The sequence below is a fragment of the Pan paniscus genome, chromosome X (assembly GCF_029289425.2).
Source record: "Pan paniscus chromosome X, NHGRI_mPanPan1-v2.0_pri, whole genome shotgun sequence".
NCBI classification, from domain to species: Eukaryota; Metazoa; Chordata; class Mammalia; order Primates; family Hominidae; genus Pan; species Pan paniscus.
The window spans coordinates 125,652,387-125,670,870 of record NC_073272.2 but is presented as its reverse complement, the minus strand read 5'-3'; positions in this window follow the sequence as shown (position 1 = coordinate 125,670,870).

Below are 18,484 nucleotides of genomic sequence, written 5' to 3'. Positions count from 1 at the left end.
CTTTTCTCTGCAACGTGTCGACATCTGTTGTTTTTTTTGACTTTTTAATAATAGCCCTTGTGACTGGTGTGAGATGGGATCTCGTGGTTTTTATTTGCATTACTCTGATGATTAGGATGGTGATCTTCTTTTCATATGTTTGTTGTCTTCTTTTGGGAAGTGTCTGTTCATGTCCTTTGCCCATTTTTTATTGTGGTTCTTTGGTTTTTGCTTGTTGATTTGTGTAAGTTTCTTACTGATTCTGCATATTACATAATCCCATTTACAATATCCACAAAAAATGTAATATCTAGGAATACAGCTAACCAAGGAGGTGAAAGATCTCTACAATGAGAATTACAAAACACGGCTGAAAGAAATCAGATATGACACAAATAAATGCAAACACATTCCGTGCTCATGGATTAGAAAAATCAATATCATTAAAATGGCCATACTGCACAAAGAAATTTAAAGATTCAATTTTATTCCTATCAAACTGCCAATGTCATTCTTCACAGAATTAGAAAAAAACTATTCTAAAATTCATATGTAACCCCAAAAGATCCTGAATAACCAAAGCAATCTTAAACTAAAAGAAAAAAAGCCAGAGACATCACATTACCCAACTTCAAGCTATATTGTAAGGTGATAGGGACCAAAGTAGCATGGTACTGGTACAAAACAGACACATAGACCAATGGAACAGAATAAAACATTCAGAAATAAAGCTGCACAACTACAACCATCTGATCTTCAATGAAGTCGACAAAAACAAGCAATGATGAAAGCAATGAAACTGGACCCTTACTTTTCACCATATGCAAAAATTAACTCAAAATGCATTAAAGATTTAAATATATGATTTTAAACTTTAAAAAGCTGTAGAAGAAAGCCTAGGATATACCTTTCTTAACATCGGCCTTGGCAAAGAAATTTTGGCTAAGATCCCAAAAGCAATTGCAACAAAAACAAAAATTGACGAGTGAGACCTAGTTACACACTAAAGAGCTTGTGCACAGCCAAATAAACTTTCAACAGAGTAAACAAACAACTTGAAGAATGAGAGAAAATATTCACAAACTATGCATCCAACAAAGGTCTATAATGTTTTAGAACTGCCACATGCACAGTATCAAAATTATATTATTTCTTAATTGTCATCATTAATGGAAAACAGTAAATTTTTACAAATTAAGTAATATGAAATACCAGCTAAGGGATACTAGATTAAGAATTGGAAATCTACCTAATACTTTTAAATGTAAAAAAATTACTACTTTAAGCAAAATTGCCCAAAAACATCTGTTTATTGTATAAGGATATAGAAATGGCTGTGTCACATTGTATCAGATCCCAGTCTTATGTTCCAAAAACCCTATTATTCAAACACCACAACAAATTAAATCTGAAAGCAAAGTGACATAATTATTTTACTCTTGGAAACAAGTATCAGTACTACCCTACATGTCAAATGGATGATGAGCTTTGTTCATTTGATAAAACAAACTTTAAGGACATCTTTTTTTTTATTATACTTTAAGTTTTAGGGTACATGTGCACAACGTGCAGGTTAGTTACATATGTATACATGTGCCATGCTGGTGTGCTGAACCCAGTAACTCGTCATGTAACATTAGGTATATCTCCTAATGCTATCCCGCCCCCCTCCCCCAACCCCACAACAGGCCCTGGTATGTGATGTTCCCCTTCCTGTGTCCATGTGTTCTCATTGTTCAATTCCCACCTATGAGTGAGAACATGCGGTGTTTGGTTTTTTGTCCTTATGATAGTTTGCTGAGAATGATGGTTTCTGGCTTCATCCATGTCCCGACGAAGGACATGAACTCATCCTTTTTTATGGCTGCATAGTATTCCATGGTGTATATGTGCCACATTTTCTAAATCCAGTCTATCACTGATGGATATTTGGGTTGGTTCCAAGTCTTCGCTATTGTGAATAGTGCCGCAATAAAGGTACGTGTGCATGTGTCTTTATAGCAGCATGATTTATAATCCTTTGGGTATATACCTGGTAATGGGATGGCTGGGTCAAATGGTATTTCTAGTTCTAGATCCCCGAGGAATCGCCACACTGACTTCCACAATGGTTGAACTAGTTTACAGTCCCACCAACAGTGTAAAAGTGTTCCTATTTCTCCACATCCTCTCCAGCACCTGTTGTTTCCTGACTTTTTAAAGATTGCCATTCTAACTGGTGTGAGATGGTATTGCATTGTGGTTTTGATTTGCATTTCTCTGATGGCCAGTGATGATGAGCATTTATTCATGTGTCTTTTGGCTGCATAAATGTCTTCTTTTGAGAAGTGTCTGTTCATATCCTTCGCCCACTTTTTGATGGGGTTGTTTTTTTCTTGTAAATTTGTTGGAGTTCATTGCAGATTCTGGATATTAGCCCTTTGTCAGATGAGTAGATTGCAAAAATTTTCTCCCATTCTGTAGGTTGCCTGTTCACTCTGATGGTAGTTTCTTTTGCTGTGCAGAAGCTCTTTAGTTTAATTAGATCCCATTTGTCAATTTTGGCTTTTGTTGCCATTGCTTTTGGTGTTTTAGACATGAAGTCCTTGCCCATGCCTATGTCCTGAATAGTACTGCCTAGGTTTTCTTGTAGGGTTTTTATGGTTTTAGGTCTAACATGTAAGTCTTTAATCCATCTTGAATTAATTTTTATATAAGGTGTAAGGAAGGGATCCAGTTTCAGCTTTCTACATATGGCTAGCCAGTTTTCCCAGCACCATTTATTAAATAGGGAATCCTTTCCCCATTGCTTGTTTTTCTCAGGTTTGTCAAAGATCAGGTAGTTGTAGATATGCAGCATTATTTCTGAGGGCTCTGTTCTGTTCCATTGGTCTATATCTCTGTTTTGGTACCAGTACCATGCTGTTTTGGTTACTGTAGCTTTGTAGTATAGTTTGAAGTCAGGTAGCGTGATGCCTCCAGCTTTGTCCCTGTTTGCAGATGACATGATTGTATACCTAGAAAACCCCATCGTCTCAGCCCAAAATCTCCTTAAGCTGATAGGCAACTTCAGCAAAGTCTCAGGATACAAAATCAATGTGCAAAAATCACAAGCATTCTTATACACCAATAACAGACAAACAGAGAGCAAAATCATGAGTGAACTCCCCATTCACAATTGCTTCAAATAGATTAAATACCTAGGAATCCAACTTACAAGGGACGTGAAGGAGCTCTTCAAGGAGAACTACAAACCACTGCTCAATGAAATAAAAGAGGATACAAACAAATGGGAGAACATTCCATGCTCACGGGTAGGAAGAATCAATATCGTGAAAATGGCCATAGTGCCCAAGGTAATTTATAGATTCAATGCCATCCCCATCAAGCTACCAATGACTTTCTTCACAGAATTGGAAAAAACTACTTTAAAGTTCATATGGAACCAAAAACAAGCCCGCATTGCCATGTCAATCCTAAGCCATAATATTAGATTATGTTCTTTAGGGATCAGAATTTGTCAATTCCTTTGCATTTTCTTTTCTTTTTTTTTCTTTTAGAATGAATTGAAAAGGAAGCCAGTCACTATCGAAATTTATTTTAGAAACCTGCTTTCAAGTGCCAGCCAGAGTTCTGTGAAGTATATTTTCTCTATCCACACTATTCTATGAGAACGAATATACAAATCTATTGTTTTATATAAAACTAATATGTAAAAGTAATTTAAAACTAATATAGAAAACTATATTTTCTCCACACTCTTGTACTATGAGAACTAAGACATAAAAATATACTTCTCTATATAATGAAATAATTACATAATCAGGCAAAAATTTACATTTATGACATGATTATTTTATGACTTTATGCCCATAATACCTTACCAAGACAAGAACACAGACAATTGAATTTAGAAAAGTCTTCAGCATCTGAGATTGAAACAAGAAGTTTATTCTAATCAAGACAAAATAAAGCAAACTACCAAAAAAACCCAAAAAACAGCAACAAACAAAACCCAAAACCTTCATTACTACCTCTTTCCCCAAGTGTTCTTATTAATTGAACTTTTACTATGTCCTTTATGCTCAAAGTGTTTCATTTTTAAGCATTTTAAATGTGCCTTTTCATATCAGAAGTCAGTCATCAATTTAAAAGCAGTCTACTGACATCTAATTTTCTGTTTACTATTTATGATTATTTAATTTTCTTATGTATCATTTTATAATAACCCTCCTAAGTTATTCTGCCACTGATTATTAAATTTGCATATGAAACTTTTTGAACTGGGATAGAAAAAGGATTATGTAGGCTGTAAGCATTATCCTCACAGTAATTGGTTTTCTTGACACCAGATGTGTGTGGGGGGCATGTGTGTGTGTTGTGGCTGTGTGTGTCCCTGACTGTGTTTATTGTACCTATGTGTATGAGTGAATGTGTGTATGTCAGCATGCTTGACGGCGGAGAGAGAGAGAGCACATTCACGTTAACTATCATTAAAAAGAGAATTCAAGAAAGTGAGGTATACTAAAACTATATGAAAATTGTTCATTGTGAGCATGATTTCCCAGGAATAATTTAATGAGACTTTGTTAAATTTTAATTTGAGGCCAGGTTTGAATAAATTTATCTAGTAAATTTTCTTTCGTACCCATTAAACATTAAATATACTGACCTATTAAAGGTTTAGTTTCTTTCAAGAATAATTGAATTCCTCAAATATGAAAAACTTTTGGCAACTGTCTTTGATATAATTTACGTAAAAAATATTTGAGTCTTTAAAAGCACAAGTCCATTTTTGTAAATCCTGACCTTTCATTCCATTAAAAAACCCTTCTTTGGGCCTCCATTATATTATTATTATTGTCATCATCATTTTGACTTAGCTAAACATTCTTCTGCAGCATCCTAGCAAAGGCAAAAGAACATTAACTTCCTTTTATTGGAAAACTAAAGATATAGGTGCATTCAAAATTGTGGTAAGAAAATTCTCATGTTGGAACATTTAAGATGGCCAAATAGGAACAGCTCCGGTCTACAGCTCCAGTCTACAGCTCCCAGAGTGAGCGACACAGAAGACGGGTGATTTCTACATTTCCAGCTGAGGTACCGGGTTCATCTCACTAGGGAGTGCCAGACAGTGGGCACAGGTCAGTGGGTGCGCGCACCGGGCGCGAGCCGAAGCAGGGTGAGGCATTGCCTCACTCGGGAAGCGCAAGGGGTCAGGGACTTCCCTTTCTGAGTCAAAGAAAGGGGTGACTGAGGGCAGCTGGAAAATCGGGTCACCCCCACCCGAATACTGCACTTTTCCGACGGGCTTAAAAAAAGGCGCAACACGAGATTATATCCCGCACCTGGCTCGGAGGGTCCTACGCCCACGGAGTCTCGCTGATTGCTAGCACAGCAGTCTGAGATCAAACTGCAAGGCGGCAGCGAGGCTGGGGGAGGGGCGCCCGCCATTGCCCAGGCTTGATTAGGTAAACAAAGCAGCCAGGAAGCTCCAACTGGGTGGAGCCCACCACAGCTCAAGGAGGCCTGCCTGCCTCTGTAGGCTCCACCTCTGGGGGCAGGGCACAGACAAACAAAAAGACAGGAACCTCTGCAGACTTACATGTCCCTGTCTGACAGCTTTGAAGAGAGCAGTGGTTCTCCCAGCACGCAGCTGGAGATCTGAGAACGGGCAGACTGCCTCCTCAAGTGGGTCCCTGACCCCTGACCCCTGAGCAGCCTAACTCGGAGGCACCCCTCAGCAGGGGCACACTGACACCTCACACAGCAGGGTATTCCAACAGACCTGCAGCTGAGGGTCCTCTCTGTTAGAAGGAAAACTAACAAACAGAAAAGACATCCACACCAAAAACCCATCTGCACATCACCATCATCAAAGACCAAAAGTAGATAAAACCACAAAGATGGGGAAAAAACAGAACAGAAAAACTGGAAACTCTAAAAAGCAGAGCACCTCTCCTCCTCCAAAGGAACGCAGTTCCTCACCAGCAACGGAACAAAGCTGGATGGAGAATGACTTTGACGAGCTGAGAGGAGAAGGCGTCAGACGATCAAATTACTCTGAGCTACGGGAGGACATTCAAACCAAAGGCAAAGAAGTTGAAAACTTTGAAAAAAATTTAGAAGAATGTATAACTAGAATAACCAATACAGAGAAGTGCTTAAAGGAGCTGATGGAGCTGAAAACCAAGGCTGGAGAACTACGTGAAGAATGCAGAAGCCTCAGGAGCCGATGCGATCAACTGGAAGAAAGGGTATCAGCAATGGAAGATGAAATGAATGAAATGAAGCGAGAAGGGAAGTTTAGAGAAAAAAGAATAAAAAGAAATGAGCAAAGCCTCCAAGAAATATGGGACTATCTGAAAAGACCAAATCTACGTCTGATTGGTGTACCTGAAAGTGATGGGGAGAATGGAACCAAGATGGAAAACACTCTGCAGGATATTATCCAGGAGAACTTCCCCAATCTAGCAAGGCAGGCCAACGTTCAGATTCAGGAAATACAGAGAACGCCACAAAGATACTCCTCGAGAAGAGCAACTCCAAGACACATAATTGTCAGATTCACCAAAGTTGAAATGAAGGAAAAAATGTTAAGGGCAGCCAGAGAGAAAAGTCGGGTTACCCTCAAAGGGAAGCCCATCAGACTAACAGCATATCTCTCGGCAGAAACCCTACAAGCCAGAAGAGAGTGGGGGCCAATATTCAACATTCTTAAAGAAAAGAATTTTCAACCCAGAATTTCATATCCAGCCAAACTAAGCTTCATAAGTGAAGGAGAAATAAAATACTTTACAGAGAAGCAAATGCTGAGAGATTTTGTCACCACCAGGCCTGCCCTAAAAGAGCTCCTGAAGGAAGCACTAAACATGGAAAGGAACAACCGGTACCTGCCGCTGCAAAATGATGCCAAAATGTAAAGAACATCGAGACTAGGAAGAAACTGCATCAACTAACGAGCAAAATAACCAGCTAAAATCATAATGACAGGATCAAATTCACACATAACAATATTAACGTTAAATGTCAATGGACTAAATGCTCCAATTAAAAGACACAGACTGGCAAATTGGATAAAGAGTCAAGACCCATCAGTGTGCTGTATTCAGGAAACCCATCTCACGTGCAGAGATACACATAGGCTCAAAATAAAAGGATGGAGGAAGATCTACCAAGCCAATGGAAAACAAAAAAAGGCAGGGTTTGCAATCCTAGTCTCTGATAAAACAGACTTTAAACCAACAAAGATCAAAAGAGACAAAGAAGGCCATGACATAATGGTAAAGGGATCAATTCAACAAGAAGAGCTAACTATCCTAAATATATATGCACCCAGCACAGCAGCACCCAGATTCATAAAGCAAGTCCTGAGTGACCTACAAAGAGACTTAGACTCCCACACATTAATAATGGGAGACTTTAACACCCCACTGTCAACATTAGACAGATCAACGAGACAGAAAGTCAACAAGGATACCCAGGAATTGAACTCAGCTCTGCACCAAGCAGACCTAATAGACATCTACAGAACTCTCCACCCCAAATCAACAGAATATACATTTTTTTCAGCACCACACCACACCTATTCCAAAATTGACCACATAGCGGGAAGTAAAGCTCTCCTCAGCAAATGTAAAAGAATAGAAATTATAACAAACTATCTCTCAGACCACAGTGCAATCAAACCAGAACTCAGGATTAAGAATCTCACTCAAAACTGCTCACCTACAGGGAAACTGAACAACCTGCTCCTGAATGACTACTGGGTACATAACGAAATGAAGGCAGAAATAAAGATGTTCTTTGAAACCAACGAGAACAAAGACACAACATACCAGAATCTCTGGGACGCATTCAAAGCAGTGTGTAGAGGGAAATTTATAGAACTAAATGCCTACAAGAGAAAGCAGGAAAGATCCAAAATTGACACCCTAACATCACAATTAAAAGAACTAGAAAAGCAAGAGCAAACACATTCAAAAGCTAGCAGAAGGCAAGAAATAACTAAAATCAGAGCAGAACTGAAGGAAATAGAGACACAAAAAACCCTTCAAAAAATTAATGAATCCAGGAGCTGGTTTTTTGAAAGGATCAACAAAATTGATAGACCGCTAGCAAGACTAATAAAGAAAAAAAGAGAGAAGAATCAAATAGATGCAATAAAAAATGATAAAGGGGATATCACCACTGATCTCACAGAAATACAAACTACCATCAGAGAATACTACAAACACCTCTACGCAAATAAACTAGAAAATCTAGAAGAAATGGATAAATTCCTCAACACATACACTCTCCCAAGACTAAACCAGGAAGAAGTTGAATCTCTGAATAGACCAATAACAGGATCTGAAATTGTGGCAATAATCAATAGCTTACCAACCAAAAAGAGTCCAGGACCAGATGGATTCACAGCTGAATTCTACCAGAGGTACAAGGAGGAACTGGTACCATTCCTTCTGAAACTATTCCAATCAATAGAAAAAGAGGGAATCCTCCCTAACTCATTTCATGAGGCCAGCATCATTCTGATACCAAAGCTGGCAGAGACACAACCAAAAAAGAGAATTTGAGACCAATATCCTTGATGAACATTGATGCAAAAATCCTCAATAAAATACTGGCAAAATGAATCCAGCAGCACATCAATAAGCTTATCCACCATGATCAAGTGGGCTTCATCCCTGGGATGCAAGGCTGGTTCAATATATGCAAATCAATAAATGTAATCCAGCATATAAACAGAGCCAAAGACAAAAACCCCATGATTATCTCAATAGATGCAGAAAAAGCCTTTGACAAAATTCAACAACCCTTCATGCTAAAAACTCTCAATAAATTAGGGATTGATGGGATGTATTTCAAAATAATAAGAGCTATCTATGACAAACCCACAGCCAATATCATACTGAATGGGCAAAAACTGGAAGCATTCCCTTTGAAAACTGGCACAAGACAGGGATGCCCTCTCTCACCACTCCTCTTCAACATAGTGTTGGAAGTTCTGGCCAGGGCAATTAGGCAGGAGAAGGAAATAAAGGGTATTCAATTAGGAAAAGAGGAAGTCAAATTGTCCCTGTTTGCAGACGACATGATTGTATATCTAGAAAACCCCATTGTCTCAGCCCAAAATCTCCTTAAGCTGATAAGCAACTTCAGCAAAGTCTCAGGATACAAAATCAATGTACAAAAATCACAAGCATTCTTATACACCAACAACAGACAAACAGAGAGCCAAATCATGAGTGAACTCCCATTCACAATTGCTTCAAAGAGAATAAAATACCTAGGAATCCAACTTACAAGGGATGTGAAGGATCTCTTCAAGGAGAACTACAAACCACTGCTCAAGGAAATAAAAGAGGATACAAACAAATGGAAGAACATTCCATGCTCATGGGTAGGAAGAATCAATATCGTGAAAATGGCCATACTGCCCAAGGTAATTTACAGATTCAATGCCATCCCCATCAAGCTACCAATGACTTTCTTCACAGAATTGGAAAAAACTACTTTAAAGTTCATATGGAACCAAAAAAGAGCCCGCATCGCCAAGGCAATCCTAAGCCAAAAGAACAAAGCTGGAGGCATCACACTACCTGACTTCAAACTATACTACAAGACTACAGTAACCAAAACAGCATGGTACTGGTACCAAAACAGAGATATTGATCAATGGAACAGAACAGAGCCCTCAGAAATAACGCCACATATCTACAACTATCTGATCTTTGACAAACCTGAGAAAAACAAGCAATGGGGAAAGGATTCCCTATTTAATAAATGGTGCTGGAAAAACTGGCTAGGCATATGTAGAAAGCTAAAACTGGATCCCTTCCTTACACCTTATACAAAAATCAATTCAAGATGGATTAAAGACTTAAACGTTAGACCTAAAACCATAAAAAGCCTAGAAGAAAACCTAGGCATTACCATTCAGGACATAGGCATGGGCAAGGACTTCATGTCTAAAACACCAAAAGCAATGGCAACAAAAGCCAAAATTGACAAATGGGATCTAATTAAACTAAAGAGCTTCTGCACAGCAAAAGAAACTACCGTCAGAGTGAACAGGCAACCTACAACATGGGAGAAAATTTTCGCAACCTACTCATCTGACAAAAGGCTAATATCCAGAATCTACAATGAACTCAAACAAATTTACAAGAAAAAAACAAACAACTGCATCAAAAAGTGGGCAAAGGACATGAACAGACACTTCTCAAAAGAAGAAATTTATGCAGCCAAAAAACACATGAAAAAATGCTCGTCATCACTGGCCATCAGAGAAATGCAAATCAAAACCACAATGAGACACCATCTCACACCAGTTAGAATGGCAATCATTAAAAAGTCAGAAAACAACAGGTGCTGGAGAGGATGTGGAGAAATAGGAACACTTTTACACTGTTGGTGGGACTTTAAACTAGTTCAACCATTGTGGAAGTCAGTGTGGTGATTCCTCAGGGATCTAGAACTGGAAATACCATTTGACCCAGCCATCCCATTATTGGGTATATACCCAAAGGACTATAAATCATGCTGCTATAAAGACACGTGCACACGTATGTTTATTGTGGCATTATTCACAATAGCAAAGACTTGGAACCAACCCAAATGTCCAACAAGGATAGACTGGATTAAGAAAATGTGGCACATATATACCATGGAATAGTATGCAGCCATAAAAAATGATGAGTTCATGTCCTTTGTAGGGACATGGATGAAAGTGGAAATCATCATTCTCAGTAAACTATCGCAAGAACAAAAAACCAAACACCGCATATTCTCACTCATAGGTGGGAATTCAACAGTGAGATCACATGGACACAGGAAGGGGAACATCACACTCTGGGGACTGTTGTGGGGTTGGGGGCCGGGGGAGGGATAGCATTGGGAGATATACCTAATGCTAGATGACGAGTTAGTGGGTGCAGCGCACCAGCATGGCACATGTATACATGTGTAACTAACCTGCACAATGTGCACATGTACCCTAAAACTTAAAGTATAGTTAAAAAAAAAAAAGAAAGAAAATTATCATGTTTTATCAAATATATTTTTGTTTGTACCATTAGCTGTGAGTCATTTAGAGCCACAGAAAATAAAATGTATGCGTGACACATACTGATTATCAGCAAGGCCTCTTCATTAAGATGAAAAATGATTTTCAAAAATTCTAGCTCCCAAATCTTTTGTTCCTCTCAGTAAATAAATGCAGTCATCTTTCAGTAATATTTTTCATTTTGCATATTCACCACAAGGACAGTAATTTGTACAAGGTAATTTTTTCAGTCTTTCTTATTACCTATTTCTTGGACCCATTTGACTTCCCAAGTATAAGGCAAAGACCACTGAATCACCATCATAGTTTTCTCCTGCTTTTCTGGCTTAAAGATTTATTTTAAAATCCCCTTTGTATTTATACATGATGTGCTTGAAAGATATGTTGCGATGATTGTTATACATGCAGTAGTGTGTTTTAAAAAAATTACTCAGTTTGCTTATGTGCCAGTTTGTTGTTCTTTGTGCAAAGTAACAAGCCATTCTGCCGTGGATGAAAGATCTTGATTTGAATGTTTACAATGTACAACTCCTTCATGGCTGAAAGCTTCCAGTGATTTCAATCTTTCTGTCACCCACACAAATCCCACATCTACATATAGAGTCTTATTACAACAGATAAGGATTCATTTTTCAATTATTCGTTGTAAGAGTTTACTGATTAAATGTCTCTATTACTAACCATGTTCCATCCCTTTGTAAACTCCATTTCTCCCCACAACCACCATTTACACAACTGTCATCAGAAAAATAATGTTACTTTGCAACAAAACATCATTTCAAATTTTAGTATGAACTGAGGCTTTGTGCTAGCAATTTATGCCAAACCATACGCAAAATTGAGGTTCTTTGGTTCGACAACTATTTTGAACTAATACTTTGATTTTTTCACAAATCGCTGAAGTTTGAAGACATTATGTATGACATTTCTCAATGGTTATACATGTGCATAAATGCTTCATGCAACATTTTAATGGTTAATTCTTGAAGTATTCTTATTGTGAATGAACAAGCCAGATTCTCCCAGTAGAAAGTCTACTCCCTGAGAGTAAGCTATTTATATTGACATTTTGGAACTACTACAATTCCATTTAATAAAATATTAACACAGAAGTTTAATGGCAGGGGAAAATCTGACTCAGTGCCTTTCTTAGCCTAAGAAACAGATGAGATCATGAAAAATCCTTATTGTCAATGGGAAACACTCTGATACATTTGCAGTTACAGTGTTTCTCTTAATCCAGTATCTCACTATGTGTTACCACCCTTGCAGTATGCATATTAACCTGCACTAATTGAAGTTGTTTTTGTTCCTATCTTGAGACTTTGGAAATAAAAAATATATATAATTTTTAAGGGCATGTATCATTTCTGTAATAGAGACTGAAATAAAAATTTATCATTGTTGATGATGTGTTTACTAAGCAATTTTTGTCATTATTCTCAATAAATTATCTTAACCACTAATAGTTCTGACAAATCAATTAACATAACTACCAAGACAAATCTAACATAGAGAAAGCAATAATAAAAATACTTAGCAGACTCATGCTGCTTGCACTTTACAAAGTATTTTCACATCCATTATCTCATTTGTTTCTCAGATCAACCTTACAAGCAGGTAAGGCAGGTTTTATTATCCTTATTTTAAAGGTGTGGAATGTAAAACTAAGAGAGATGAAGTTACTTATCCAAAGTCACAGAGCTGGATGTAGATGAACCAGGATTCTAACATGGATCTTTTGCCTCCAAACACAATAATCTTAATACTAAAACATAGTGCCATCCCTGAACTTATAATTTGTCTCTAGACAATGGTATAGGCATTCTTACAGAAAAGCAAAATCCATTTTCCAGATGATAATTGAATTTTACTTAAGCACATCTTAGCAATACTCACAAAATTATGGATAGTATCAAGCAAAGTACTCAGAAGAAATATTTGAGAAACTCTGTTTTATCTGCTTTCTATCCAATTGTTTATAACACAATGAAATTTTATATCTTTAATTTTCTGAGATGGATATTATTAGCCACATTTTATATGTAAGGAAAGAGATTCAGAAAAGTTTAATAATTTACCTCAGATTGCAGTTTATGGCTTGGTGGATGTAGCCAGGATTTAAACCAATGTCTACTTGCCCTCCAAGACTTCGCTTTTTCCCTAGCTATGTAAAAAATAGATAGATAAATAAATAAGCTATTCGGGTATTATAAGCTTCCTTTGTTACTATTTTTGTATTTCACATAGAAATGTTATGTTAACCATATAGCTAAACTCTAACTGAAGTTTCTCAGATATTTGAGAATTCAAGATAATAGGTATTTTGCAGTGTGAGGTTTGCTTATAAGGGAGGATAAGCTTAAGTTATATTCTTACATTTATTCTCTATTTTGGAATACATGTGGATTAAACATTTGCTGATGGTCTACTTTGTATCAAATATTCTTCTGGTCTCTGAGGATCAAAAGATGTTTAAGACATGGTTCCTTCCTTTAAGAAGCTAATAGAATATCCATTCATTCTTTATTCAAGAAGTATTTATTGAGCATCAAATAGAATGGTGGGCACATAGAAAAAAAGGCATATGCATGCTGAATTAGCTCAATCATTCATAAGACAGGAGAAGGGACTTACTTTATGGATTCTCTAATCACTGCATCATTTTTAAAGTTCCATATCAACTTAAAAATATTTGTTAATAGAATCACTTTTCAATGCTCTCAAATCAACAGAGTGAGGAGACAACCCATAGAATGGAAGAAAATATCTACAAACTATATATCTGACAAAGGTTTAATATCCAGAATATACAAGGAACTCAACAGCAAAAATAATAATAATAATAATCTGATTTAAAATGAGCAAATGATCTGAAGAGACATTTCTCAAAAGAAGATATACAAATACAATGATATTTGGGGCAAACATTGATAAGCCTGGAGGACATTATGTTGAATGAAATAAGCCAGGCACAGAAAGACATGCATTTATAGGTAGTAGCAAAAAAAAAAAAAAGTGCCTATAGATGTAGCGAGTAGAGTACTGGTTGTTAAAAGATGGAAAGGGGAATGGAAAGGGGAAATATTGAGAGGTTGGTTAACAAATACTAAATTATAGTTTCGATAGTAGAAATAAGTTAAGTATTCTATAACACTGACTATAGTTAAAAATAATTTATTGTATATTTTTAAACATCTTAAAGAGAGGATTTGAAATGTGCTCAACACAGAGAAATGATAAATGTTCGAGATGATGGATATGTTAATTACCCTAAATTGATCATATACATTGTATACACATTAAAATATCACTTTGTACTCCATAAATATGTACAATTATTACACATCAATTAAAAATATTAAATGAAAAGAAAAAACAATAACTTCATGGACAAGTAAAGCTCAATATGACTGTAAAAGATGCTCCCAAAGAGCTACAATATTTTCACTCATTCATGCTGCATATTGAATGTATACTGAGAGTCACCATCTGCCCCAGTTTTGCTTAATGACACAGTGTTGTCAAGACTGTTAATTGCCAAGGTCTAAAGGGTTTGTGGATAGTTGAACTTCAATGTGGCATCTTGGGCTAATTTACACATTGCAGGAAATATAATTGAGACTTATGATAGTGTATGTATGCAACAGTTTTAACTTGTTCCAATCATCTCTGTGTATCTGGTCAGGCAAACAAAATACTCTGTGAAATTGCCTACCTTTATTTTCTGAGTTTTGCAAATCACTGAGTCAGTACTTCAGAGGGGATGAAATTAATCCATAATAAAAAAATACAAAGCTAAAAAAGACAAATAAGTCTTCTCTCTCTCATATATATTCACACACATATACAATATAATATACACATAATATGTATATATATGATGTAAATATAAAATATTTTAACCTTACTTGACTGTTTTGTTGGTAGATACACTTTTGTTTGCAAAATTAAATAATGCTTGTCTTTTATACTTCCAGTAATAACATTCAAAACACGGTAAGTAAACCTTACGACATTCTATCTTCTTTTTGACCATGGCTGGTGTCAATGTGTCAATATAAGCTGGAATATCTCATTCCTCTTACTCCTTAAATGCTTACAAAGTGACACATTTTATTTACACCTTAAAATGCATATTTCTTTTCTTCTGTGAACATCAATATTTTTCTGCTCAGTGGAAGAATATTGAGTTGGGCAACCTGCCAGCTCTCCAATGGAGAATTGGAATCTGGCACCCCTCTCCACTTTCAAAACACACTCAGGCAAGGTTCCTTGTTCACATAGGGCTCACATTAAAAACCAAACCCAAAATATCTTCAAATAACATGAGGCACCCTTCTTTATGTACTTAAAGGAGGTCAGTAGTTTTTCCCATGCCAATGAAAGCACATGATTTAAATTTCAGAACATGATTTCATCTAAAATTTGCAAAAGTTTTTATTTGACTGGAAAGTTAAAGAAGAAAGGAGGGTTGTTTCCATTTGCATAGGTTAACTCCATATGTTCAGTGACATTAACAACCACAAAGTATTTCATTCTCTATCGTCTGTGATGTAATACTTTAGAAAGTTATTAGGCTTTCAAAGTGACAATTTTGTACCTTATGTGATAGAATGGCTTTGCTACCAACCAAGTCAAGAGTATTAGAAACTCCATAGCAAATAAATTAGGTAGAAGAAAAGCCTTTATGAACATACACAAGAGCAGCATGTTTAAGCCCTTAATTTTATCACTGTAAATTTATTTTGACCTGTCTCTGAAGCTCAGCAGGAACAGAAGAGGGAAATTGTATGCCAGAGAGCAAAAATAGCTCACTTAAGTGCAAAAGATTTTGCAGTTTCAAAGTTTAGAGTATTTTAAACTAAAAAATTCGATTTGTCTCTTGTTACCAATAATATGTTTCCAACTATTACCTTGTTCATTTTTTCTATTCTTCTACATGCCAATTTGTACAAAGATAAGAGGCAGAACCAAATTTTAAACACTTAATAGTTCTTTTCCAATTCACTGTGTGAACTAGAACTTTATACACAGTTCAAAAAAGAGGCAGGGTGTTAAGGTTTTGAAATAACCAGTATAATCTGTCAGAGCTGTCAGTCTAGCTGCCTAGGAAATCTTTCTACAACCACAGAATAAGGCTTTAGTTATTAATACTTACCAACTCAATAGGTTGAAAAATTTTAAATGTTAGTAAATCGTTAGTATTATCATTTACATTTACTGAGTTTCAAGTCAATTTTCTACTTTTCCACAACACAATTACTCTGCTTCAATTAGAATATTTTCCTCCACTGTGCTTCCCATATTATCCAAATAAACTTCAAAGTTCAAAAAGGTCACATATCCTCAATGAATTCTTCTCTCCACGCCACAGGCTGCAGTAAGTAATCACCTTCTCAACTCTCCTACACATATAAGACACTTTATGTCTCCTTTATGTCTCCACATATTGGCACTTTCTTTTTTATTTTATTATTATTATACTTTAAGTTTTAGGGTACATGTGCACAATGTGCAGGTTAGTTACATATGTATACATGTGCCATGCTGGTGCGCTGCACCCATTAACTCGTCATTTAACATTAGGTATATCTCCTAATGCTATCCCGCTCCCCTCCCCCCACCCCACAACAGTCCCCAGAGTGTGATGTTCCCCTTCCTGTGTCCATGTGTTCTCATTGTTCAATTCCCACCTATGAGTGAGAACATGCGGCGTTTGGTTTTTTGTCCTTGCCATAGTTTACTGAGAATGATGATTTCCAATTTCATCCATGTCCCTACAAAGGACATGAACTCATCATTTTTTATGGCTACATAGTATTCCATGGTGTATATGTGCCACATGTTCTTAATCCAGTCTATCATTGTTGGGCATTTGGGTTGGTTCCAAGTCTTTGCTATTGTGAATAGTGCCGCAATAAACATACGTGTGCATGTATCTTTATAGCAGCATGATTTATAGTCCTTTGGGTGTATACCCGGTAATGGGATGGCTGGGTCAAATGGTATTTCTAGCAAATTTACAAGAAAAAAACAAACAAACCCATCAAAAAGTGGGTGAAGTACATGAACAGACACTTCTCAAAAGAAGAAATTTATGCAGCCAAAAAACACATGAAAAAATGCTCACCATCACTGGCCATCAGAGAAATGCAAATCAAAACCACAATGAGATACCATCTCACACCAGTTAGAATGGCAATCATTAAAAAGTCAGGAAACAACAGGTGCTGGAGAGGATGTGGAGAAATAGGAACACTTTTACACTGTTGGTGGGACTGTAAACTAGTTCAACCATTGTGGAAGTCAGTGTGGCGATTCCTCAGGGATCTAGAACTAGAAATACCATTTGGCACATAATATTATAATCATACATTTTAAAAATTATTTTTAATGTTAACATACTTCATCATATCATCCTGATATAATTACAAGCTCTTTGACAGCATAGGCCATTATTTGTTACTCTTTCACATGCTCTACACAATTAGCATATTATTACACACTTAATAGATTCTGAATATCTTGACAGAGTTCATCAATATTTACTCATGAGAGTTAAATAAGTTAAATCTCATTCTGATTTTTTTCTTGCTGCTTCTAGACCATCTACCCAGTAAAAATAAGAAAACTTTTCATCTACACCTTCTTCTATCATTTTATTTAACAGAACAAAATGTTTCCTTATTTTATATAGCCTCCCCATTTGCAAAACTACCAAAATTGAGCTAATAATTTATGCTTTATTAAAACATACTTTGACAATTTTTGATTCTGTATACTGTGTTGATTAATAGTCATCATTTGTTTTGTAATATGGTAATTGTTAGATAAGGTATGCCTTTTTATTTTTACTGCTACAAATGTAGCCTTCACATTCTTAAATGCAGGATTTACAATTATATGTAACATACCTGCATTTTTCAGTTACACTCTTAATCACAGACTTTCAGAGTAAAAAAGAGCTTTACGATTTATATAACTCAAATGACCCATTTGATGTTTGAATCTCCTATGTGAGATTTATTCATTTACTCAACATATATTCATCGAATACCTCATATATACTAGCCATTCAAGCACATAGTACTTGACCACATGGGTTTCTAAGTGCAAAGCCATGTCACTTCTATTTTATTCTTAAATGTTTTAAATATGCAGATACAACACATATTTGCATTAAATGTAACCATGCTAAATTTTGAACATTGCCCCAATCTATTGATATTTTTGTTATGTTTCATATTCATTATAATTCACAGTTTAATTTTATCTATAAACTTGATAAAAATTATTTTAATAACCCAATTTTTAAAACACTAAGAGAGAATCCCTTATCAAACCTATAGGCAATAAACTGAGACTGTATAGCACAGTAGAGACACAGCTGTTTTAGAATGTTCACTCTAGAGTCACACCGTTGAGTTCAAATCAAAATTTTGCTACTTCACT